The sequence below is a fragment of the Triturus cristatus genome, chromosome 4_1 (assembly GCF_964204655.1).
Source record: "Triturus cristatus chromosome 4_1, aTriCri1.1, whole genome shotgun sequence".
Lineage (NCBI taxonomy): Eukaryota > Metazoa > Chordata > Amphibia > Caudata > Salamandridae > Triturus > Triturus cristatus.
Genome location: NC_140585.1, coordinates 625,420,895 through 625,446,777, shown reverse-complemented (window position 1 = coordinate 625,446,777; position 25,883 = coordinate 625,420,895). Strand labels below are relative to the sequence as shown.

At 42.9% G+C, this 25,883-nt stretch overlaps 1 protein-coding gene and 1 pseudogene across 4 annotated transcripts in view; one reads left to right on the top strand and one right to left on the bottom strand.

Moving 5' to 3' along the window:
* Window positions 1–25,883, top strand: part of LOC146855301 (synaptotagmin-1) — a 4,118,085-nt gene that overhangs the window by 1,069,992 nt on the left and 3,022,210 nt on the right. The window lies entirely within an intron of this gene.
* Window positions 13,404–13,880, bottom strand: LOC146855305 (cytosolic iron-sulfur assembly component 2B pseudogene; annotated as a pseudogene).

Sequence of the window (25,883 nt, the reverse complement as noted above, 5' to 3'; positions counted from 1 at the left end):
CCTCTTCTCCGGCAATGTGCTGCGACAGGCCCTGCAACGCACTTCCCGGAGATGCGGCAGCATCTGATGCGACGTCGATCCTCTTCTCCGGCGATGCGAGGCGCTTCGGTGGACCTGCGATGACTCAACGATTCTTCTGCGACACGCTTCCCGGTGATGCGGCGGCGTCTGATGCAACATCGATACTCTTCTCCAGCAATGCGAGGCTCTTCGTGTTGTGAAGCGGCAGCGGCAGTTCGGTGACACGCTTCTTGTTCGTGAGTCACGCTTCCAGCTCCTTGCGACATGCAGCTCCTCAGAAAGCCTCGCAAAACAGCTGGCACTTCCAAAGAACTCTGGGGAGCTGGTGGGTGAAGTCTGTTGTCCCTGAGACTTCAGCAGGAGACAAGCTCTTTTCCAAGCCCTTGGAGATCCTTCACAAGTTGAATAAAGTGCACACAGTCCTTTCTCCTTTCTTTGACAGTCAGGCAACCACTGCAGGCCAATCCCCCAAGCAGCACTTCAGCTTAGAGATAGCCTCTCCTCAGTTTCTTCTGGTTCCACTCCTCAGATTTCTTCTTGTTTCCCAAAGTGATCTAAAGTTCTGGGGTCTGGGTCCCCTTTTTATACACAGTTTCTCTTTGTTCTCTGAAGGCAGAGAGGCCTTCGCCTAGTCCAAACCAGTTCTGGTCAGTCCTAGAGCACTTTGTTGACATGACTCCTTCTTTCCTTTCACAGTGCAGGGCAGAGACATCAGACACACCACAAGAGGTGTAGCCAGCATTGTGGAGGGAAAGCACAGCCCTATTCAGGACCCAGGTGCAACTCCTCCCACCCATCTACATGGAGATCTCCCTATTCTGCCCTGTGCGGACTCACCATGTCTCTGGGAATTCCACAGCCTCCTGGAATTCCCCAGCCCCTGTCACTCAAACTCCAGACAAGAAATATACAACCTAGCAGAGGCAGGTTTGAATGGTTAGACAGGAAAATACCTACTTTCTAAAAGTGGTATTTTCAAACACAGAATGTTAAAACCAACTTCACTAAAAGATGTATTTTATCATTCTGAGTTCAGGCATACTAAGCTCGAATTTCTACCATGTTCCCTGAGTCAGTTAGGATTATAAGCTGTAATAATCAAACTGCCCATTCTGGCCTATGGGGAACAGTTAGCCTTGCAATAGTGAAAAACGAAAATGGCTGTATTTCACTATTAGGACATGCCACACACACCAGGTTATGTCCTACCTTATACTTACAATGCACCCTGCCCTTGGGCCTCCCATAGGGGTGTCTAATATGAAGAAAAGGGAAGGTTTAGGCACTGGCAAGTGGGTGCACTTACCCAGTCAGCATGGCAGTACCAGACTGCACACATGCTCTGCAATGGAAGACCTTAGGTACACTTTAACAGGCTGCTTCTGTGGGTGGCACAATCAGTGCTGCAAGCCGACCAGCAGCATTTGGACTACCAGCCCTGGGCACTCCTGGTGCACTGTACTAGGGTCTGACAGGTAAACCAAACCAGCCAATCATGGAATCACTAATCTACACACCAATTCACAATAGAGAGCATATGCACTTTAGCACTGGGCAGCAGTGGTAAAGTGCCCAAAGTTATAAAACAGCCAACACCAGGTCAGAATAAATATAGGAGGAAGGCAAAAAGTTCAGGGATGACCCTACAAAAAGAGCCAAGTCCAACAAACATAATACAAGAATTCACCAGATCCCACAGCGAAACCACCAACGTCCCTCCCTCCTAGAACCCCTGCAACAAACTCAGCTTCTTCTTCCACTGCAAGATCAGCACACTCTACAACAACTTCAACGACCAAGACCAAGGCTCTGACCCAACACCATCCACCAGCTACACCTCCCAGCCCTGTCACCACAGAAGACACTGCAAAGACCATGAAGAGCATCCACTCCGGAGCACCCTCTGACCCCTGCCCACCACACATCTTTCATAGGGCCGCCATCGCATCAGAACTACGACTGGCAATCAACTGCGTCCTCGAAACAGACATTGTTCCCCAATGACTGGCAATGCGCCGAAGTCATACCCCTCCTCAAGAAGCCCTCCAAAGACCCGAAGGACCTCAGAAACTACAGGCCCATCTCTCCCCCCCTTCGCTGCCAAAGTAATTGAGAAAATCGTCAACACCCAGCTAACGCATTTCATAGAAACTAACAACATCCTTGACTCATCTCAATCTGGATTCTGTAGCAACCTCAGCACTGAGACTGCCCTCCTAGCCGCCACTGAAGATATCCGCACCCTCCTCGATCAAGGCCACACTTCAGCCCTCATTCTACTAGACCTCTCTGCAGCCTTCGACACCGTCTCCCACCACACACTTGCCACCAGACGGCACGATGCCGGCGACAGGGAACTGCCTTAGACTGGAGTAACTCTTTCCTCTCCGGCAGAACACAAAGAATAAGACTCCCGCTGTTCCTCTCTAAACCCACAGAGATCAGATGCGGAGTACCCCAAGGACCCTCCCTCAGCCCAACGCTCCTCAACATCTACATGGCCTCCCCTTGCAACTATAGTCAGAAAACACGGACTCAGCATGGACACCTAGCTCATCCTCTCCTTCACCATGGAACCCAACATCACCAGCCACTGTTTCCAGGAAGGAATGAAGGACGTTGAATCCTAGATGAGCAGCAGCTACCTGAAGTTCAACTCAGAGAAAACGGAGGTCCTCATCCTCAGATCGACCCCCGCCGTGTGGGACGACACCTGCTGGCCCACTGCCCTCATAAACCCTCCCACCCCCATGGACCACACCCACAACCTCGGCATCATACTTGACTAAGGGTGGGCGGAATTGGCGAAATTGACTTTCACAAATTTTCGCAAAATTGCACAAAATCTCCGCGAGCATGCAAAACTTTCGCGAAGAGGCGGAGATTGCTTTTCTCGCCCGTTCGTGATGTGTTTTTGCGTGCTCGCGGGGAAATATATCTCCAACTTGCCCATGCGGTCGCTAATGGGTGCGGCCATCTTGCTCGCGAAGCTTATTTCCTGTTCGTGATCGCAATGACGTGTTCGCGATCGCAAATTCTCGCAGGATAGCGCGACCGGCTACCAACAATCCAACATCTTGGGGTGCGCGCAAACGGATAGGAAAACTCGTCGGCGAACGCAGGGACCCGGTAAGTCGCGACCGCGTGCACGAGAATGCATTTTTAAAGCACAAACAAGAAACATACTTCCGTTTCGCTGCAGGTTGGGAAAGTTTTGACATTTTCGCGCTCTCCGCGGAACGCGAAAATGTCAAAATATTGCAAACTCCACGAGCGGAACGAAATTTACCACTCAGGCCTTTACTCGATTCTCACTCACCATGAACTGACAGATCAACGCTCTGTCCTCCACATGCTTCAACACACTCCGCATACTCCGCAAGACCTTCAAATGGATCCCGCCTGCCTCCAGAAAGACTGTCACCCACGCACTCATCACCAGCAGGCTGCACTACGGAAACACTCTCTATGCCGGAATCAACAAATCACTTCTTCGGAAACTTCAGACCATCCAGAACGCCTCAGCCAGACTCGTCCTCAGCATCCCACGACATGATCACATCACCCAGCACCTCTGCACCCTCCACTGGCTCGCTGTTGAAAAGAGAGTTACCTTCAAGCTGCTCACACTTGCCTACAAAGCCCTCCACAACACTGTACCCCAATACCTCAACAAAAGAATCTCCTTCCATGCCCCCAAGAGAAACCTCCTCTCCACCGACCTAGCCCTTGCTAAAATCCCCCGCATCCACAAAGCCTGAACAGGGAGGGGCAGATCCTTCTCCTACATCGCGGCCAAGACCTTGAACTAACTCCCCCTCAGCATCATATGAAGCCCTACACTGCAAGCCTTCAGAAAAGACCTTAAGACCTGGCTCTTCGGATGACCTCGGAGCGGCCAGAAACCCTCCATCCCCTTGAGACCCTTACGGATGAGTAGAGCGCTCTATAAATCCCTGATTGATTGATGGCAATATAATACCCCTCACAAGAGTGACACGCAAACTTACGTGTCCCAATGAGTTGCACAGCCTGTATGCACATTTCCGACATATCTGCACGTACTCAATTGTGTTACCAAAGTTTTTCCAAATTTTATTTTCTTAGTTCATCCAGTTTTATCCGTTACGTCAAGGAAATTAAGATCAACAATTTCACGCATTATAAATGACACTTATATCGTGGTTTACAGAGTTCATGTTTTTTTATTCTTTTCGTTCTAGCACTGTTCCGAGACACTTGGTTCTGGAACTTTTTTACTGCCTATAAGGAATTATTGTTATTTAAACAACTTTCGTATTTGGTTTCTTCATTCAAACTGTGTTTTTTGGTTCCTTTGGTAGGCCATGTTTTCTTCATAGAAACACATGGGTGTACCTTTCTTCAGCTTAAGGTTTTTAATTATTTTCTTGGTTTGTTGCTATTTCTTTATATCTGGATAATGTTTTCCTTCTACTTTCTAAACTAAGATTTAACAATTCACTCTAATTCTTGCTTCATTATCTTTTCACTTAAAAAGAGACATCTTATTTCTTTGGACCCATGTCCAAGGTCTGTTCTATTTTTTTAGTCTCACTTTTTGCTATTGTAGTCATGGTTACTTTTTTGTTTATGTTCAGAGATTAATATGACTGTACAAATATATAAAGCTTGTACTTTTTTCAATTCACAGCCTTGAAAAAGTCATCAAACGACAAAACATGTGTCGACTGTATTCATCTTTTGACTACAACTATGATTGTTTTACCTTGAAAATTAAAGTATTTGGAACTACAGACCTAACTGGTGTCTTATATTTGGACTCTGATCAATGTCTGAATAAGTTGCTGTTTCTTTTTGGACAAACATATAGGCGTGTCAGGTTGATGGACCAAGATTTTCTTATTATGTGGTGCTCTGGACATACCAGTACATATTGAATATAAGAAGGTGTCTTCAGATATTGGTTAACACTATGTGGGTGGCATACTGTTATTTGTCCTTGTCAGCACACATTTTCCTTTGACCTTGTTCTTTCACTCACCCTGAATTTGTGATGTGCGAGTTGAGCTGTTTGACTACTGCCACCTACTTTTGTTTATAATAGTTAGGACGCAGTTTCAATAGGAAAAGCATTTTTGTTTTCATAAAAACTTTGGTGCCGTTTGATGAATCTTCATGAAATATTAAAAACTAGTGTGCTAGTCAATTCAGCTGTGGTCTGGAAAGTTTTGGGGTGGTTTGTCAAGTGGGGGCAGAGAAAAACGGGGGGTCACAAAATGCATTTTACCCATGCAATTTCCTACAGGAGTTTAGACATCACTGCAGCCTGAACCGCTGAATGGAATTACACAAAATTTAGCAGAAAGCTTGACCTTGGTCCAGAAAGAGTGCCTTTTGTAATTTGGTGTAAATCTGTTCAGTAGTTTTGGAGTTATTAAAAAATAAATATTTATTTATATCTAGAGATGCGGATCTACCACAGTCGATCTACGGAATGCCGTGATTGGCTGGCCCCAACCTGAAAAGTTGCGGCCACCATTTTGCCAATCAGGACACTGTTCCCAGGGGGGAATATAGTGCAAAAAGGATATAATGGATCAGGATAGAGGTATCCTAACCCTATGGGACTGATGGTGGGGTCTGTGAGGGATCCTTAATGGGCAAGAAATTGTACAAAATATGTTTTTTGGGATGCACAAGGATGCATGGATCTACCGTGGCACTCAGCACAGCCCCTGTGAATCTGTGACAGACCCACAGATACAGATCCCAGTTAAAAAAATATATATACCCACTCACACACTCACACACACCCATTTATTCAACCACACAGCCACTCGCACATCTACTCAGAGACCCAGAACACCACTCACACACCCACTCAAACACCCATACAGCCACTCACACACAGTCAGAGACCCAGAGAACCACTTACATATTCAGCTACAGACCCACTTACCCACACAACTGCTCACACATGCACTCACACACCTGTATAACCACTCACACATCACTCATAGACCCACAAAACCACTCACAGACCCACATATTCAGTCAAACATACACAAACACACTCACTCATGCACCCACTTACACACCCACACAACCACTGACACACCCATCCAGCCACTCGAACACCCACTAGGAGAACCAGAGCACCACTCACACACTACCCAGAGACCCACAACATCACTTAAACACCCATACAGTCACTCACACACACTAACACACCTGTACAGCCACTCACACACACCCACTCAGAAACCCACACAGTTAGTCACACATGCACTCACACACCCAATCACACACCCACTGACACACCCACATACCCACTCACACACCTATATGCCCACTTCACACCAACTGAGAGACCCAGACAACTTCTCACACACCCACTTACACACTCATGCAGCCACTCACAAACCCACTCAGAGAACCAGAGAATGACTCACAAACCCACTCACAGACCCACAGAGGCACTCACACACCCATACAGTCACTCACACCCCCATACAGTCACTCACACCCCCACTCACAGACTCACACAGCCACTCACTCACACACCCACTCACACACCCACATAGCCAGTGACGCATGCACTGACATACTCTCCACACACCCAACTACACACCTAAACAACCACTCACACACCCAGGTTACAAGGTTGCGATAGTTAGGTAAATACCATTAAAAAACATAGAAATGCACTGAAATACCCAGAGGTTACAGAGACATATAGTTTGGAAATAGAGTTTAAAATTTTACAAACACACTAAAAAATCAAGAGTTACAGTGACATTATAGTTAGGTTCATATTTTACTCACAAAAAAACATAGAAATTCAGCAGTTCTAGTTATAGCTATTTCAAATAACTATGAATTGAGCCCTTAGGTAGCTATAACTTATGCACTTGCCTTGCACTGCTAATTACCCCAATTATTACATCACTCTTATCTTCTTCAATTACATCAATGATAATCACTGCAACATGTCCAGTGAAGTTATTGATTAGAAAACTCCATGGTAGCAGCTTAGAACCATTGTTTAGGATTTCAATATATAATAAAAATGGATAATATCTGCTGCTAAAGCAATTTTTATAGTTTTGGGGGCCTTGAATCGAGTGTGATGGCTAGTAATTGTGTTGGAAGTGTCCTTGGTAGGGTTGACAGGGGCAATGGGTGCTGCAATCTGCAGTGGCCTCCTGGTGAGGGTCCAAAAACTTATGTTTTTTTTACAAATTTAGCACTAACTGGAAACCGGCGCATGGCACAGATTTTCAGGCATGCTACTTAAAATGTTGGTGAGTAGCAAAATGCAGGAAAAGTAAGTTCAGGCAGAGGTGGACATCTCGATCCATACTTTTCCTAATTATTTTGTGAATTGGGCTCTCGGTATGCTTAGGTCTTAGAGGTTTTTTAATAGATGGGCAGAGTCCGTGAGGGGTGATTCATTGTCAACAATGTGGTAGGGCAGTGGATTTACCAAAAGAGAAAATCCTATCCCAGAAATGCAGAACACATGTTTCTATCTTTGCACATGCATATTTGAACACAGCAAAAAATTAGAAAACATTGTGAACTAAATGCAGTAGGTGTGCAGGTAGATATGGATTTGCATATGGCAGTCTTCATCATGGAAGCTCATTTTGTCGTGTCTCTTAGAATAATGGTTCTAAGTGAGCCGAGTATGTGAAATGACATCATTTGCATTTCTGAAATGATGCAAAATGTCAGGAAAATTATGCAAAATTATGTGTAAATTACACGAAATGCACTCTGGGCTAACTGAAACGAAAATTTAATATGAAGGTATTCCTTACATTCAAGAGTTACTCGAGATACCAGCACAGGAACTGCTTTAAGGGGAAAATGACTCATATTTTATACTCACACCTGTCTATTGCAAGTCATTTACTGCTTGAGCCAGTTCCCTGCAGCAAAACAAGTGTGTAAAATTTCCCATTGACGTCATTTCTGACATTTCATGCATTTGTCAAATTCCGAAAATTACACAAATTATGTAAGTGCAGCAGAAACTTTCTCACAGCCCTAATTCTATCTGCTACATGTGTAACTCCTCAAACTAGAAGGCTTTTTAAACTGATCCTCTCGTCTCTGCATTTGTTTCATGAACTAATTTGGCCGGCCCAGAAAGAATACACTGATGGAAAAAAGTCACTGCAAAGCCATTTGCCTCATTTTTTCTTCTTGCGCAATAACGAATGAGCAAAACGGTGTTTTTTCCAGGGCAAACGTAGCACAGACTAATTTCACATTATTTGTTTTGTGTTTACGTAGAAAGAAGAGTAACAATGCATTTTCCTCAGCTAGGAAATGTGAAAGATGAAACAATTATTAAGGCGCAATTTCTTTGCTCCATTTTATTTAAAACAGACAAACATGGGGACCTTTCTGTAATGTAGAATGGATCTATTTTGATGAGTCCACAAAAGAAACAGAAAAAAGTGGCTGATAGAACTGGGATTCCGGGATGGCTGACGTATGCACCCAGGTAAGGCAGGAGCCACCACTTTAATCAGGATAAGAAAGATACACACTAAAATATAACTTGTGTTCATCCTCTGGTAGATTGGCACAGAGCAGTCAAGCTTATGTAAAGAGGCAATGCGTAAAGTATTTTTGCAATGCATACACATAGTAACACAATGAATAGACCACAGAAAGACTCCACACAGGTTTACAAAATTATATTCTCAAGAATACAAGACCAAAACGACAAAAATCCAATGTATAGAAGTTGAGATATTATTTATTTATTTATTTATAGGGATAAATGCAGCTTAGAAGTATCACCTCTGCTGCAGCTTGGTGAGATCAACGCATTCCATTGAATCCCTTGTATCTGATGCATCCGTCAACACACTTCGACTCCAGCACCCGTCTTCGGAACTGACGCATCGCCTTCACGGTGTAGAGAAGTTTTACGCATCTTGTTGCTCGCCATCAGGAAGGGTACTTTGTTCATGGGTCCTGTAGTCAGATTGCACTTCCACAAGGTCAGTCTGAATTTTCACTTTGATGTTGAATGATGCATTGGGTTCAAGGGATTTGATGAAATGCGTTGATCTCACCAAGCTGCAGCGGTGCGTCGATCTCTGGAGGCAAAGCGCTGGTTCTGATGCAAAGCGACAATTTTACTCCTGCAACTGGATTGATGCACCAGTATTGTTACACACAGGCAGAAGATGCATCAAAATACGTGTTGCAAATATCTGGGCCAATTCCACTGAGCCAGGAACAGGAGGAGGGTGAGAGATTGATGTCCATGAGTCTTAAGCAACAGGAGGAAAGCCAACGAGCCTTTGGAGATCAATTGGAGTGAAGACAGAGTCCTTCTCTCTTTCAGCAGAGTCAGAGAGCAGCAGATAGCAAGACAAGAAACAGAAAAGCTGGCCTTCCAGATCAGCAGTCCACTTGAGTCCTTTAAGCAGCACAGCAGTTCTTGTGGCAGAGCTTCTGTTACAATTCGAGTAGTGTCTGGTTTTAGGGGGTCAGAGATTGAGGACTTCTACCCAAAAGTGCCTTTGATGTGGGGGTGTCTTCAATCCAGCTCTCTGAGGTGCACAAGTATCCCTTTCAACCCAGTCCTGTCTACCAGTCATTCTGTGGGGGGTAATTAGTTCTTTGTTTGGGGACAGGACACTGCCTCTTCAAGTAAAGTGTTAGCCCTCCCTTCCAGCCTGCCCAGGCAAGGTCATCAGAATGCAGACCTATGTAATGGGTGCTCAGGCACACCTATCCTTCCTGTGTTGTGGCTGTCTAGAAGAAATGCACAAAAAATAGCTGTCGCCCACCCCAGATGTGTTTTGGAAATAGGTTGTCAGGCAAACAGAGCAGTAAGTGCAGAGAAATGTCAGTGTTTCGTGAGGACTCCGTTTTACCAGAATACAATCATTTTTTGATCTTCTGTGCAATTCATTTCACAGTTGACATGTTACTAGAATAAACCAACCCCTTCAATCAATTGCCTTGACCGCCCTTGAAATTCTAGGGCGGCCTCTCCTCCTCCACAGTCCTGATGAAGACCCGCTTGTGACACTCCACCAAGCGCCCATAGGGTTGAAACGTCGACGATCTATTTTGGCACAGATTGCAGGACATAGTCGCTATCAACTATATAATTTGTTTAACGTACTTGTCACTGCTTCTTGAATTTGGCCCTCCCAAACAAACCGCATCCCCCACTACCACCTCACTGCACTGTGTATCTATATCACCACTGAGCACTACTACCTCACCATTGTGTATCACTGTATGAATTTTGAAGTGCAAAAATTCTGCAATGTATTTTTGTTGTATGTAATTTGGTTCGCATAACGAATGCTATCAATTCTGATACATAAATTAATGAAAACCCCTTTTTCTGTGTTCTTGTTCCTTCCCCCATTTGCTTAAGAAATGTTCTGGCTTTCAGAAATGTATCATATGTTATGCTGAAGTAACTACGGCTAACCACAATACGCATTGTTTCTACCCAAGGGAACCATTGTTCTTTATATATCAATTACCCAGGTTCCTAGGGACACAGGGTCACCCCATTTTGTTACTATACACTTTCTAAAAGTGGCATTTCAAATCAGTAATGTTAATCCAACTTCACCAGCAATAAGGATTTATCATTACTATTTCAAACATATGAAACATGAAAAAGCTACTCCTCTGTGATGAGGAATTACAGCTCAAATGTGTATTAAGGAATTTCCAATGCTAGCCTATGAGTTGAGAATGCCTCACAGTAGCGGAAAACAAAATAGGCTGTTTGTTACTACCAGGACATGCAAAACATAACAGAACATTCCTACCTTTCACTTACATAGCACCCTGCACTTTGGTTACTTAGGACCTACCTTTGGGGTGACGTGTATGTAATAAAAGAAATGTCAAATGCTTGCCAAGTAGTTTTATATGGCTAGTCAAAGTGGCAGTAAACTGCACACACAGGCACTGCAGTGGCAGACCTGGGACATGTTTGAAAAGCAACTTCTGTGGGTGGCACAGTTAGTGCTGCACCCCCCTAATTCCATTTGAAGTACAGGCCCTGGGTATATGGTATACCACTTTACAAGGAATTTACCAGTACAACAAATATGCCTATCAGGTATACACCAATGTCATCATGTTTATGGGTGAAGCTATACCCTTTAGCACTGGTTAGCAGTTGTAAAGTGCTCACAGTCCTACGGCCAACAAAAAGAATCAGGAAAAACAGGAGGTTAAAGGCAAAAGATATGGGGAAAGACCACCCTAAGAATGACAGGTCCAACAGTGGCCCAAAAATGTGCCCTTTTTTTGCACTGGTGCAAAGCGGCTGTAATATAAAGTTGCTATCCTTCCATATGACAATAATCATTACTTTAGGCAATCTAGCAACTTGCAGGAGAGTGGGAAATTAAGCCACGGAGTCAGCTGTCACTTCTGAAAGTATGATTAGAAGAGGCTGGCAAGAAGTTTGTAGAATCAAGATCTTTCTTGGTTAAATGATCCTGAAATGGAGCTTATAGCTGATGTGATTGTGGAATATTTACTCTAAAAGAAAGGATCGCTGCTGCCAGAGCTACAGCTTAGGGTCCTGGTACTGCAGTACACAGCAGCTGTAACTGATGTCCTGAGTGGGCAAGATAATGCAGTGCTATTACTGCACTGCTTGTGTGTAATTTAGACCTCAGATCAGTTATGCCACTCCTGAAGACAGCGTGGCACACTCTATCAGCAATGGCCTACTAGCAAAATGGTATGGCAATTCATTTTTACATGACTGTATACATCCAGGTATTCAGTGAAGCATAACAATCAACACGAGGCCACCAACATATTCACTTCAGCACAGACATGTAGGTGTTGGGTCAAAATACGGAAAAAGACAGTAGCCTTATTTGTTGTGAGCCTTTAGCATATATCACCACACATTAGTGTCAACATTACGATGACAGTACAACCTTATTGAAGAAGAGCCATGAAAATAGCAATCTCCTCAAATTACCGATGCTCAACCACATACATTATTTGATCAACTGGATGAGAGATTTCACATTTTTACATTTGTGCAACGTTTCTATCATTTCTTTATTTGTGTATGTATGGTCTTTGAAGTGTGTTAGACAGTTTGTGTTTGGGAGCAGGAAGACTATCTTGTACGTGTGCATGAGTGTCTGTGTATGTGGCAGTGTATGTGAGTGTGAAAGCATAAAGGTGAGAGTGAGTGTCCACACTGTCAAGTAGGTAAAATGGCCTGTATGGGTAAATATTACAGGTACATACATGTTATGGAATTTATGGCATTGTTAACATATGTTAAGTCACTACTGGACATCGCAAGACATATGTCATGCAATGCCTCCTTTTTTTAGCATATCATGACACAACGTGATATGATAATGCACATCATTGCATGTTTCCATTGAGTATACCCTAGTACTGAGCTTACATGACATTATATAATGTTGTTGAGCATATCTCATGTCATTGAATGGCATATCACTACATTGTTGTGTGCGGTATGTACACTTTAGGCAAAGGACATCTCACATAATTTCTAGGCATTTCATGGCATTGTGTGACATATCATGGCACTCCATGGTATTGCCAGGCAACTCACAGTATCGTATGGTGAATATCATGATGTCACTTTAAATTATTGGGCAGTGGACCTAATATGTCTTGAGGTGTGAAAAGCTGCATTGCACAAGCATGTTCATGCCTATACCAACTATTGGGCAACAGAAAGTGTTAGAAGTCTCTTACTGTATCTAAGATTGGTCCCTGATATACTTTATCCCTGCAAACTGGGCATATTTGCTAACCAGTGTTAGATGAACGAATAAGTACATTAGGCAACTCCACATTTTATGTATTGAATGGTAGTGATAGCAAAAGAAGCAAAAAGAAAAGAAGAGAAAGAACTTTGACAAAATGTTCATTTAACTCAAGATACCTTTTAAATAAGGGGAAAGCCAGAATAGTACTCAGCAAAATTGTAACACCAATTGTGCTATACGTAATGTAATACAGTTCAATCAAAGTGTAATTTAACAAGAGGTATTATTTCATCTTCAAATTTGCAGTGCATTGAAAAACAATAACCACTTGTCGTTAATTAGTAACCATTCATTTGTTTTTTATTAAACTTGTCAAGGAAACTTGTGTTTTGCACATAATGTATGATCGATACAATAAGGTTTGTCCCTAATTTTATTAAAAGAGCAACAAAAATGTAAATAAGAAAAGAATAACAGTGAGGATTGTTGGTTGTGATATTGGGTGTAAAATTGGTAGTGTCTACCAAATGTAATTGTTTTAGGAAAGGGCCAATGTGAATATGCAAATGGCTTAAACAAAATTGTTGTGAAGTGCATCAATGCGAAACCTTCCTTCCACAGTTAGGACTGAGATGCTAAACACTGGTTCATGACTTCCAATAAATGGACATCGTCCGAAACTGCAGCAACCCGCTCCTTGTGAGCCATATGTTTATTCAGTGCATGTTCTGAAACATGAGTTCCCGGTGTTATGTGAACATCCATCTTGAACCTCTCTGGAAGCGATCTCATAGGTTTCACGTTGATGGACAGACCAATTATTGTCGCCGTGCTACAGTGAAGGATGGTGGGAGTAAAAGCCACCAATACCGAGCTTTCATCATCATTCACTTTGACCCAAACCTGTTTTATAACATTCAGTTCTCCTAAGCTCAGGGGATGCTCTGGATCATTGACTGAATGAATGTGATCGAAGATCTCTCACTCGTCTATCTGGTCCAGCAGGTCCTTGTCCTGTTTGCAGGCAGTGAGCGGCCTGTCATGATGGCTCTGGTAGATGAGTGGCTTGGTATTTTCCAGTTGATTACCCTTGGCCATGCCGCAGAAAGAGAGCAACTCCGATGCTAGAAGTAACATGCTTACTTTAAGTGACAACACAGTTTGGAGCTGACTGGGGTCTTAATCAATGGAAGAGCTGGAGCAGCGATATTTGATCAGTTTAGAAAGTGGTAAATGGTTGTTTTGTCTCAGGAATTCTCTTTGCATTTGCTGCTGTTTTGGCTGGAAATATAGCAGCATTTATGGGTGCAACATCCTCCTGCTGGGTACATAGACAAAGAGCGGATGAAGACCTCCGTATGGAGGGAGAGAGGGTGCTCTAAAGTGGAAGACTTTGCTGTGTTGTGTCCAGCAAGACCAATGGTTAAGAGTATTCCAAGACGGGACAGAATGGGAGGACCTGGCTGCTCAAGCCAAAATGCTGCTATGTAGGAAAATGAAGCAGCTCCAGTGCAAAGGCATTCAGAACCTTCTCTGGAATATCTAAGAGTAAATAGGCCCCTGTAGGTTGGATCCGGTGGTTGTTTCACACCACCAGGGCCAATGCATAGTACCCCATGAACATTTCCTCGTGAGGCCCAATGTATTCAAATAAAACACAGCTTATAGTGTATTGAATTTCTGTAATCTGGGAACACCCTTACAATTGATCAATCCCAAATGGGATGTGAAAATAAGCCCATGGAGAAAGACCATGGCTGTGCCATTGTCAAAAATCTGCCTTCATTACAGCTGGGTATAGTCCCTGACTTTATTCTTAGAGGACTGCCCTGTTGCTAAAAGAGGATTGCCTTGTTCCTCAGACGACTGCTCTACTTCTTGAGGCCTATACTGCTCTCTTTGAAGGAAGACGGGACCTGCTCCCTTCATCCCAGGCTAACCTGAGTGACTCCAAGGGTCAGTTGGCTGAAATCCTGTTACAGGGACACATCAGCCTTCAGAGGCATCCCTGCAACTGCCCAGCTGCCCTGCTGGAACTTGAGCTGCTTGGGCCTGCAAAAGACCTGCCTGGGCCCTGCTGGCCTCGGCTAGAGTGATCCCCTGATCCCCAAGAGTAGTCTCCTTGGCTGGTATCAGTGTGTAGACCTCTTAAATAAAATCAGAAATCCTGAAATTTTGGGCTCTTTGCAACCATGAATGACACTGTTTGTGCTGAGACTCTGCTGCCTGTGAAGACTACCAACATGAAGCTATGATGAACCCAACTCTTCACATTACAGCAAATGCCTTCGACTACCGGCAATGCGAGATCTGCACTTCGGCTGTAACAACAACAGCCCGCTGTGACAATGAAAAGATCCAACAACAACCATCTGTGATGCTCGACTGGATCTTTGCACTACAGTGACGACTGTCCCTGACACTAGGTCTGCTCTTCTTGCTACAGCAACGATCATCCCTGCTCCTAGCATCCTCCTCTACCTTGAATCAGACGCTTCTCGCCGGATTTTGAGAAGGTACCTTTTTCAGCTTGACTTACCTGGTCCTTGAATCTGACCTGCACTCCATTACAGTCAGCCTGAACATGTGACGTACCCTGAGGTAACGCTTTTTGATTCTTTGCACTAGTCTCATTTAAACCTTTATAATTGAAAAACTCAGTTTCTACTGATTGGATTTTTGTCATTCTGGTATCATTTTTTTTTTTTAAATACTTTATTTTTCTAAATTGTTTTTTAGATTTTATTTGTGTTGTGTTTTCCCTTTATTTATGTTATGTGGCTGCATAAATACATTACACATTGCCTCTGAGTTAAGCCTGACTGCTTTGTACCAAGCTACGGGTTAAGCACAGGATAATTTAGTGACTTTTACTGGTTCACCATGACAAGGACTGTGGTTTTTGCCTGAGCGGGGCTTCCACCCCCTCCACCAATAAACACATTTCTTACAACCACCAACACTAGATCTCACATTTGTGTGATCCAAGAAGTGTTAGCCATTGAGTGATCTGGTTACTATTCCTATTGAATGAGGCCAGAATGTCATCTGGTTAAGAGACAATGTTTAAACAAATATCGAGATCCTGGTCACGAGCATCTAGCAAGTTAAGTGAAAAGGACTCCGGGACCACCTTTTACCATATACATCTGAGGCTTAGATCACTTGCCTTCACTAAATTGTTTGTGAGTCACCTTTTACAAAGGTTCTCTTTACTATAACCTCCAAACCATAGTTCAGTGTAACGGATTAGTGTTATTCTGCTGGCTCCGTATAACCTCAAAAGAAGTCAAGAATTCCGCAAAATAAGCTGAGAAAATAATATAATCACTAATAGTTGTGTACACTCTTCCAATAAAACTTGGAACACTTCTCAAATGAGTGCCCTCCCTGCCCAGAGCAGTAGTGAAAATAAGATTAAAATAGCAGAAGAGTTAATAACGGCAACAGTAAGTTAAGGGTAGGACACTTGATGACATTAACCTGTTGCTACATGGCCATAGAGACAGTAGAGGAAAAAATGTCGTACCTTCTTCTCTCTTCTCTTGTGTGGCGCCAGGAAGCCTGGCCGGTAAGGCGGTGCTGGAACAGCATCTGCTTGGTGAAACCTATGTAGTTCTGCAAAAAATATTAACTGCAGCTGCTTCTCTGGCACTGAGGTAAGCTATTCCCTCCTTTTCCTCAGCTTACTGTCTTTTAATAAACATCATTATGCATTATTTGAAGTGCAGTCAGGAAGAGCCATTTATTTTGCCTCAGGCTGCCTGCGCCGCTTTCCCGCCTTACTGTATTATTCCCGCTAATACTGTTTCCCTTAGAGACTACACATTTTTAGTTCCTCTTAAGCAAGCGAAGCAGTGTACCACTTTAAACTGTAGCCACATCTGACCCAGGGCCAGAGTTTGTCCAGCTCACGAGGTGTCTGCCCCTTTGAATCCTTCCCCCTCTGCCTTCTCTCCATTGCATCCAAACAGAGGCCTCATTGATGTGTATCATGCCGAACACATCAAATGATTTGGGCTGAATGGCAGCAATAATCCAAAATGCCTTCTCAAGCATATAAATGAATGATGACAACCAGTGAGAAGCCATTTACGCTGATGACAGAATGCAACACTTTTTAATATTTTAATTAATAATAATGTCAATAGAGATTTAGAGATAGCACATTTTACCATATTAAACAGCTACTGCATGATAGCGAGAACACTAGGCCCGAAATCCTTTTCGCCAGTTCTTTATGTGGCACTGGGAAGCCTGCTCTGAATGTCTGGTCGGATAAAGAAGGAAGACAGCTGGGCAGTGACACCTTACACAGGTCCTTGACATGAGCTTTGTATACGACACGGGTACTTAGTGCAGACAGTTTCATCTGCCATGTTAACACTGTCCACTGTGCATGCACTGAATGAATTATCTAGCATATGCACAGAAGGGAGCTCAGAACAGTGTTCTATCTGTCGCATAGTGTTTCTGTGAAGGTGTCTGTCCTTTCCATGAAGGTTGCATGAATGCCACGCCTGGGGTAAATTTTAATTTCAAGGGTGAAATGTGTGATTTTCCTTACTTTGGGTTTCACTAAATTAATTCAATCAATCAAGTTTCTTGTAAAGCGCAACTACTCACCACTGTGAGTCTAAAGGCGTGGGGGGACGGGGACGGGGACTGCTGATCAGTCAAAGGTGCTGTGGTTCAGTCGAAGAGCCAGGTCTTGAGGTTCTTCCTGAATGGAGGCAGTGACGGTGATTGCCTGAGTTGGAGGGGCAAGGTTTTTCAAGTCTTTTCTGCAAAGTAGGAGAAGGTCCTTCCTCTGCCCATGGTCTTGCAGATACATGGGACGCTGGCAAGGCCCAGTTGGGCAGAGAAGAGGTTTCTGGTAGGTGCGGGGAAAGCAAAGCGGTGGTTAAAGTACGCAGGTATGCGTTGCGCTAAATTCATTCACTTGATCACCCGTCATACACATAAATGGATACCATCCTGCTACTGCAAAAAGGCTGTCGTTTCGACCTACACAATGCACATTACATAAAAATAATTGAAACGTCTGTTGGTTTCCCAGAGCAATTCTATTATTTGGAGTTTGAGGCCCTGACAAGTATGTCTTCCACAATACCTGTGACAGTCCATTGAGCACTCCTTGGGCCGTATTATGCATTGTAATTGTTTGCGCCCGGAGCACCTTTTAAAAAGTGCGCCGGGTGCAAACAATCACAATGTGCCCCATTATGATGTATGCACTGCCCTCAGGGCAGCTCCGAACTCGCACTGCCCCTGGGAAGCGCATACATGTGAAAACACGGAGCAGCTGCACGCGCCTGCAAGGGGATGTCTGAGGGGTCCATGGGGCCCCCGTTATCCTCTGCAGAGGGCTGCTGTCAGGAGGCGCACTGACAGTGCGCCTCCTTTTAAATGGTGCCCTGTCAGTGTGCCTCCTGAGGGCTGCTTTGACTCTGCGCCCACTTCTGTAATATGGCGGAGGGCGCAGAGTCAAACGAATTCCCTCATTCGCATAGGACACGCCGCTATGCAAATGAGGGAACACCCTCTGAAGGTAGCGCTGGTGCTTTAAGTGCACCATCGCTATTGGTATTATAGAAGGGCTTGCACAAGCGTCTGCGCCCCCTTCTATAATACCAAAGCGCCCCATGTGCATGCAAAGTGGGCGCAAACGCTCATTGTGCCCCCGGGGCACTTATCGTAATATGGCCCCCTATGTTCTATTAATTTCTCTCTCAGTGTAAGTGTTGTAATCTTATGTGTTCCTTTTGGTGATGTCACCATGTTGTTATCCAGCAGCTGTAGCCTGGCAACTGGTGTTCTACTACGTGAGGCCAGTCTGTGGAGTCACGGAGACAGGACAGCAGAGTGTTAGATGTCAGCTGTTGGGGGTTGCTGTATCTATCTTAAATTAAACTTCTTTCTACAACATAATCAATCTCCTTTCTTCAAAATTGGCGACGAGGATGGGATGTGCGATTAAGAAGGAAGAGATCGCGTAAATTTCTAGAAGGAAGTTATACAGCATTATGATCTTGAGCATGGTCATTCGAGAACCCCAATGCAAGTGGAAAACAATTAATCACCATATGTTCTCGTGAAAGTGTCAGCAAGTCAGCTTTGGACTCGTGGATATACAGAGACTGTTCCCAGAACCTTTGGTGATTGCCTTGAAACTGTTTACTGTGAAGTTTACGTGTGGCTTGATCTGTCCTTGCCATATTTTGGCGAAGTTACTTCCAAGTGTTTGCCAGCGAAAGAGGAAGAAATTGGGATTTGGAAAGGGATTGTCCGCAAAAAGCGAAGAGCGCACGTTTAAACGTTACTGTCTGATAATCTACATAGCGCGTCCTTATTGCTGTGAAGTTGGTCTAGAGGTTTGGAAGAAAAAGGTACAAATTTGCCATCGGAATTGAGGGAGAACTTTGTAAGTATGCACCAACTTACAGTTTACCGTTGATCGCATTGTTCAAGAGGTTGAGAAACATCAGTTGCCAGTTGCATGAACGCGCGGCCATTTCTGTTTCTTTACGAAGATCTTCAAGAACGGCACCGTACGACACCTAATGCGCATGCGTGTAGTGCGCAAATGAAACGTGACCCCGCGTAAGGTCCTGTGGTGCGTGCCACCATATTGGATTTTGCTTAGTTACCAAATACTCGGAACAACGCAAGTTATACAAGGAAAGACACCACGATAGCGGACATATTCACAGAAAGACGAAGACAAATAAGGTGAGCCTTCAATTCAAGCACTATTTAATTCAATTGGATGCAAATAAAAATAATTCACAATAATTAAGCGCCATATTATTACAGCTGGTTATTATACTGAATAAATATTGTAATTGTCCATACAAGATAACATAACAGACATTATAAACTGCCATTATTATAGTAAACCAGCAACATGGCAAATCAAACAATTGTATCTCCCCCTACCTTTCTACAAGAACCCGGTGCACCTTGTATGGCTTGGGAGGATTGGAAGGAATCCTTCACCACATATCTGGAAGCAATTGGCGCAAAAGTTTATGTTGCTAGCAGGAAATTAGCAATTTTAAAGCATCATTTAGGTGTCGAAGGTAGGAATATACTGAAAACTCTTCCAAAACCAGTGACGGTTGGAAGAAGCAATATTAACTCTGATGAAGATGTGTATGAAGTTGCCATAGCTATGTTGGAGGAAAATTACGGAAAAAAATTGAGCATTGTAGTTGAAAGGCATAAATTCTTTTCATGTAAACAGATACAAGGAGAAAAAATTGAACAATATGTAGCTGCACTAAGAAAATTAGCTATCTCCTGTAAATTTAAAGACTTACGTGATGAGATTATAAGAGACCAATTAATCAATGCCACGTGCAACAAAAAGATACAAGAAAAATTATTAGACTTAACGGATCCCACTTTGGACAAAGCTATACAAATTGCAAAACGTATTGAAAACACATCACAATATGTTAAAGAATTAACAAATGCCAGTTCCTCACAAGGTGAAGTAAATGGGTCGAAGGTTTGTGAAGTAATTTCAGGAAACAAACAGAGTAGCTAAAATATAGAAAGCAAAAACGATAAAAAGAAACAACCTTTTTATACCAACAAAATATGTTATAGGTGTGGAAGCAACAGACATTCTTCAGATGCCATTCATTGTCCTGCTGCGAAGAGTAGATGATATAAATGCAGAAAAATCGGACATTTTACTAGAGTATGTAACGCATCTAATACCGTTCAACCTAATCCGAAAGTGAATGCAATTAGAGATATTTCCACCGTAGGCTCCGACGAAAGTGATGTAGAAATATATGTCATTGATGAGGTTAATGATGTTGGCGCAAAAAGTGGTGACAGTTACAATCCACCAAAATGTAATCTCACAATAGATAACACAACGATTCCAATATGGCCAGATTCATGTTCCCCTTTCACTCTTATCGACAAGCAAAATTGGGAAAAATTAGGTTCCAAATTAAACTCTATTACCTACTGATGTTCATCCAGTAGGATATTGTGGACAAAGGTTACCTGTCTTAGGATATTTTTCATCTATAATCAAATTCCAAGACAGGGAAACAGAAGCCAAAATATATGTGGTAGAAAAAGGAAAATCCTTGTTGGGGTGGAGGGAGCAGAAAAGGTTAGATTTTATTCTAAATCCCAATCATCCTGCCCAAGTTTTGGTAACTGAGGCATTTGATACCGAAGTTTGGAGATCTAAATTTCCCAATTTATTTAAAAAAGAATTAGGGTGTTTGAAAAAATTTAGACATCGCATTATTCTTAAAGAGGGAACCATTCCTAGAGTACATAAGGTAAGAAATGTTCCGTTGGCACTAAGAGGTCCTCTTAAGGAGGAGTTGAACAGGTTATGTAAAGAAGGGATTATCGAACCCATTGAAGCCTCAGATTGGTTAAGTCCAATCGTTATCGCACGCAAACCCAACGGCAGCATCCGCATGTGTGTGGACTTAAGAGATTTAAATCAGTGCATATGGGTAGATCGTCATCCTTTACCACACATAAATGAAATATTATCGACTATAAAAAATGGTAACATCTTCTCCACATTAGATTTGTCGAGTGCGTACCATCAAATACTGTTGCAATCTGAGTCTGAGCATCTAACATCCTTCATTACACCGTAAGGGGCATTTCAATTTGTTCGTATGCCTTTCGGATTAGCCTCGACATCTGCAGTATTTCAAAGGGTCATGCAAAACATACTGGGTGATAATCCCAATGTACTCGTTTTTCAGGATGATATATTGGTTTGGGGTGAGAATAAATGCGATCACGACAAATTCTTAGAGAATGTATTAAGTAATTTAGAACAAGCAGGATTAACTATAAACCTACAGAAGTGCAAATTTTGTAAAACTGAAGTAGAGTATCTTGGACACACATTATCATCAGAGGGGGTCAGGCCCAAATTCAAACTTGTTGAAGATCTAGAAAATGCTCCCGTTCCATGTGACAAAGATCAACTAAGATCATTCCTGGGGTTAGCAGAGTATTACTCAAGATTTATTTACAACTTTTCTACATGCGTCTCTCCTTTACGAGAACTCATGAAAAAAAAAATAAGTTTTGAATGGTCTGAAAATTGTCAGCGTGCATTTGATGAAGTCAAAAAAGCGGTCACAAATGCAGCTGCCTTAAAGCCTTTTAATCCTAATGACAAGAGTATAATTGTAACAGACGCTAGTGGTTATGGAATAGGAGCAGTCTTAATGCAAATGAATGATGGCAAAGAGCGTGTGATAGCTTTCGCGTCACGTACACTTAAGGGTGCGAAATGCACTTATTCCGCAATAGAAAAGGAAGCGTTAGCATGTTGGTGGGGCGTGCAACATTTTCGGAATTTTGTCTGGGGAACAAAGTTCGAATTGCACACAGATCGTGAACCGTTAATTGACTTGTTCTCCACATCAGGTGCTGGGAAAGCTTCTCCCCGCATAGAAAAATGGATTTACCGTTTGCAGGAATTCAATTTTACTTTGAAGTATGTTCCTGGCATAAGGAACATTAATGCTGATTGCTTATCCCGTCTTCCTGTAAACAAACCAGACAATGATGAAATTGATCTTGAGATGGATGATTGGGTTGTAGCCAAATTATCAGATGTGTGTCAAGCTATCAACGAGAGTGAATGGAGAGAGGCCATGTTGGAGGATATAATCATGAAAAAACTAATTGAATGTTTACCCATCGTGGAAGGATGGAAACTTCAAGAGAACTTGTTACAGTATAAGGAAGTTTGGAATGAATTGTCTGTCGTGAATGGTATATTGAGGAGGTATGATAAGTTGGTAGTTCCCAGTTCCCTTAGACCAAAGCTGATTGATTTACTGCATGAAGGACATGGTGGAATGACTGCAATGAAGAGGAAAGCAAGGAATGACTTCTGGTGGCCAGGAATGGATAGACAAATTGAAAGATTTGTAAGAGATTGTGTGGCGTGTTCACGCAGTGACAAAACTCATATTGTACAAGAAAGTCCCTTCCACCATTCTAAGTGGCCGGAACGTGCATGGGAAAGACTAGCCATGGATATTTGTGGTCCATTTGAAATATTGGGAATTGGCAACAGATATGCAATTGTATTAATGGATTCTTTTTCAAAATGGCCGGAAATAACATTTGTCAGAGAAGTTAAATCCACTAATATAATTGAATTCTGTGAAGAGATATTTCGTAGGGAAGGTTGTCCCGTGGAGATTCTCACTGATAAGGGTCCACAATTCACATCTAATGAGTTCTTAGAGTTTCTCAAAAAATGGGGCATAAGACACTCCAAAACTCCAGTATATCATCCCAGGGGAAACGGTTTAATCGAATGCTTTAACCGTGTGATTAGTGAATGTATTCAAATGACCTTCCAAAACAACGGGTGTTGGAAGAGTGAAGTAAAAAACATGTTATGGAATTATAGAATAACTCCTCATTCTGTAACGGGTGAAACCCCTTTTTGTTTATTGAAGGGTAGAGCACCATGCTCCATTGCTGTTCCTGCGTGGATGGGTAGAGGTGGCAGGAGAGTAATTAATGAGCGTGAGATTAGGACCAAAATTGAGAAATATCAGGACTCCTATGAACGGAAACATAATGATAATCTGGTTAAGAAACCAAGATTATTCTGTGAGGGTATGTATGTGAGGGTAAAATCTGATTCCTTTCATGGTAAGGGAAATTCAAAATTATCCGATCCAAAAAGGGTTTTGGTAGTCAATGGTGTTTTTTTGAAACTCTCGGATGGGAAATGGTGGAATGTTAATCGGGTGGCCAAATGCAATGAGACTGAGCTTCGTGAATGGTTCAAAAACAACAAAGTTGAAGGTGATGTGAGTCCAGCTCCTGGAAGTGCTACTGCATCTAACCCCAGAGGAGATGTAGTGAACAAACATAACAATTACAGTGATCATACTTATAAAAGCATAAGGCATAGCACGCGCAAGACAACTACTCCAAAGAAATTACAAGACTACATTCGTTCTTGAAAGTTAGGTTTTTATTGTTATTAATTGTTATGGAAAGAGGATATGTTGTAATCTTATATGTTCCTTTTGGTGATGTCACCATGTTGTCATCCAGCAGCTGTAGCCTGGCAAATGGTGTTCTAGTACGTGAGGCCAGTCTGTGGAGTCACGGAGACAGGACAGCAGAGTGTTAGATGTCAGCTGTTGGGGGTTGCTGTATCTATCTTAAATTAAACTTCTTTGTACAACATAATCGATCTCCTTTCTTCAAAAGTAAGACTGTTGCTTCGTTCTCATTTGACAGGTTTTTCACCCAGAGCTTAGGCCTCGGATGCTCTTTTAGATGAGGCGGCCCTCTGTAAATCTAGGTCCACGCTGCAGGTGTCTGGCACAGTGCACTCCACACTTCTTCCTGCCTGTCTGACTCGAAAGGCTGAAATGTCCTCAGTATCCATTACATGACATGGCTTTTCACTCTTACGGAGGATATATGATTCACTATTTACAATTTACTTGAGCATGCCTTTGACTGTGAAAGTTATTAATTTTTAATCGTTTTGGAATAGGCTAATTTGTTATTTTTTGCAATTTCAGTGCAAAGTTGCAACGATTTTGTACATCTGCTCTTATTGTGCATTGCAATCATCTAATTAGGCAGTATCAATGGGCTGAACAGCTTATGCTGGTTGTTGGATATGAATGAGGTCAAATCAATCATCTCTGCTGAGCTGTACATCATAAGCCTTAACAAACTGAGCGCAGCCATGATCATCTGAAATGAAACACTGAGCATCCCTACACATCAGTTGAAGCTGTAGTCTTAATATGATGCTAACATTCAATTTGGCGACCAACATTGAGGAAAGCAGGTGTTTTAGTGTAGGAAGGACGGAATGTCAGCAACAGATCGGCACTACATAAGAGGCAACTCTGCAATTAGATGACCTTTTACTTCTGCCTACTACTTACTTAGAGAAGGATGTGGGATTTGAAATACCTCTAGAGTAATGGAAGCTGTGCCCTAAGGATTGAGGGAGCCATGTTTTTGGAGGGCCTGGAAATGCTCTGGTGATTGAAATGATCCCTCACACAGAAAAGGGGGCAGATACTGCCCACATATAACCTCCCTTTTTTTTCTCAGATGAGCCTGCCTCTAAAACAAGCATTTGCAATGCAATAAATCTTGCATTTGGGAGAATAAAAGGTATTGGCGTCGTAAATGATAATGTCTTTTACCTATGTGATTTGGAGTGGAGTGGATGAATGGGGTGTGGAGTAGAATTATATGGGTTGTATTTTAATTATTAATTGTGGAATTATTTGAGGTGGAATTGTATGGTCTGAAGTGTATTTGTGTAGTGGAATTATGTGGCATGGTGAATAGGTAGGGGCAAGAGCTGCACAGAATAGATAGAAAGGAAGATAGAGAGAGATAGGTAGTTTGTGCAAAAAGTGGTGAATGAACTCGAGGCAGAGGAGCAGAAAGATTGTGAGAAAGAAGGGGAGAGCAGGCCACAGAGGCAGAAATAGGGAGGACCAGTGTATGCAGAAGGTACCCTAAGAAGAGGAGCAAAGCATGGGGTTGAGAGATGGAAACCTTGAAAGGGTACGGGAAAGAAACTGAGCTTAGTATGTGTGAGCAGGCAGTATAGAGTGGAGATAGGGGTGTGAGGTAGGGATGAAAGGGGGTAGTGGCAGTGTGAGGGAGAAATGAGAAGGGCAGTGGGTGTGTAGGGGAGAGTTGATAGGGTTGGTTAAAGTGTAAGGAAGAGATGGGTTGGTTTGGAATTGTTTGTTGTGAAATTGTGTAGTGTAGTGTGAAGTTGTGTAGTGGTAATATGTGGTATGTCAGTGACATACCTTTGAATGTTGCTTCCTAGAAGGGCTACTTATCAGTGCACACAATGAGGTGAGAGAAAGGAAGGCTGAGTGCATAGTAAAAGGGAAGGCAGAGAGCAAGGGAGAAAGGATGTCAGAATGCATGGGAGAAAGAAAAGCAGAGGGAAACGTAGGGCAAAGTGTTTTAACACTGTGGCTTTAGAATGAGGCGGGCATGTCCAGAGAAGAGTGAGTCTTACATCTAGACGAGTGTGCAAGAAAGGCAGGGGAAAATCACAAGCGAACA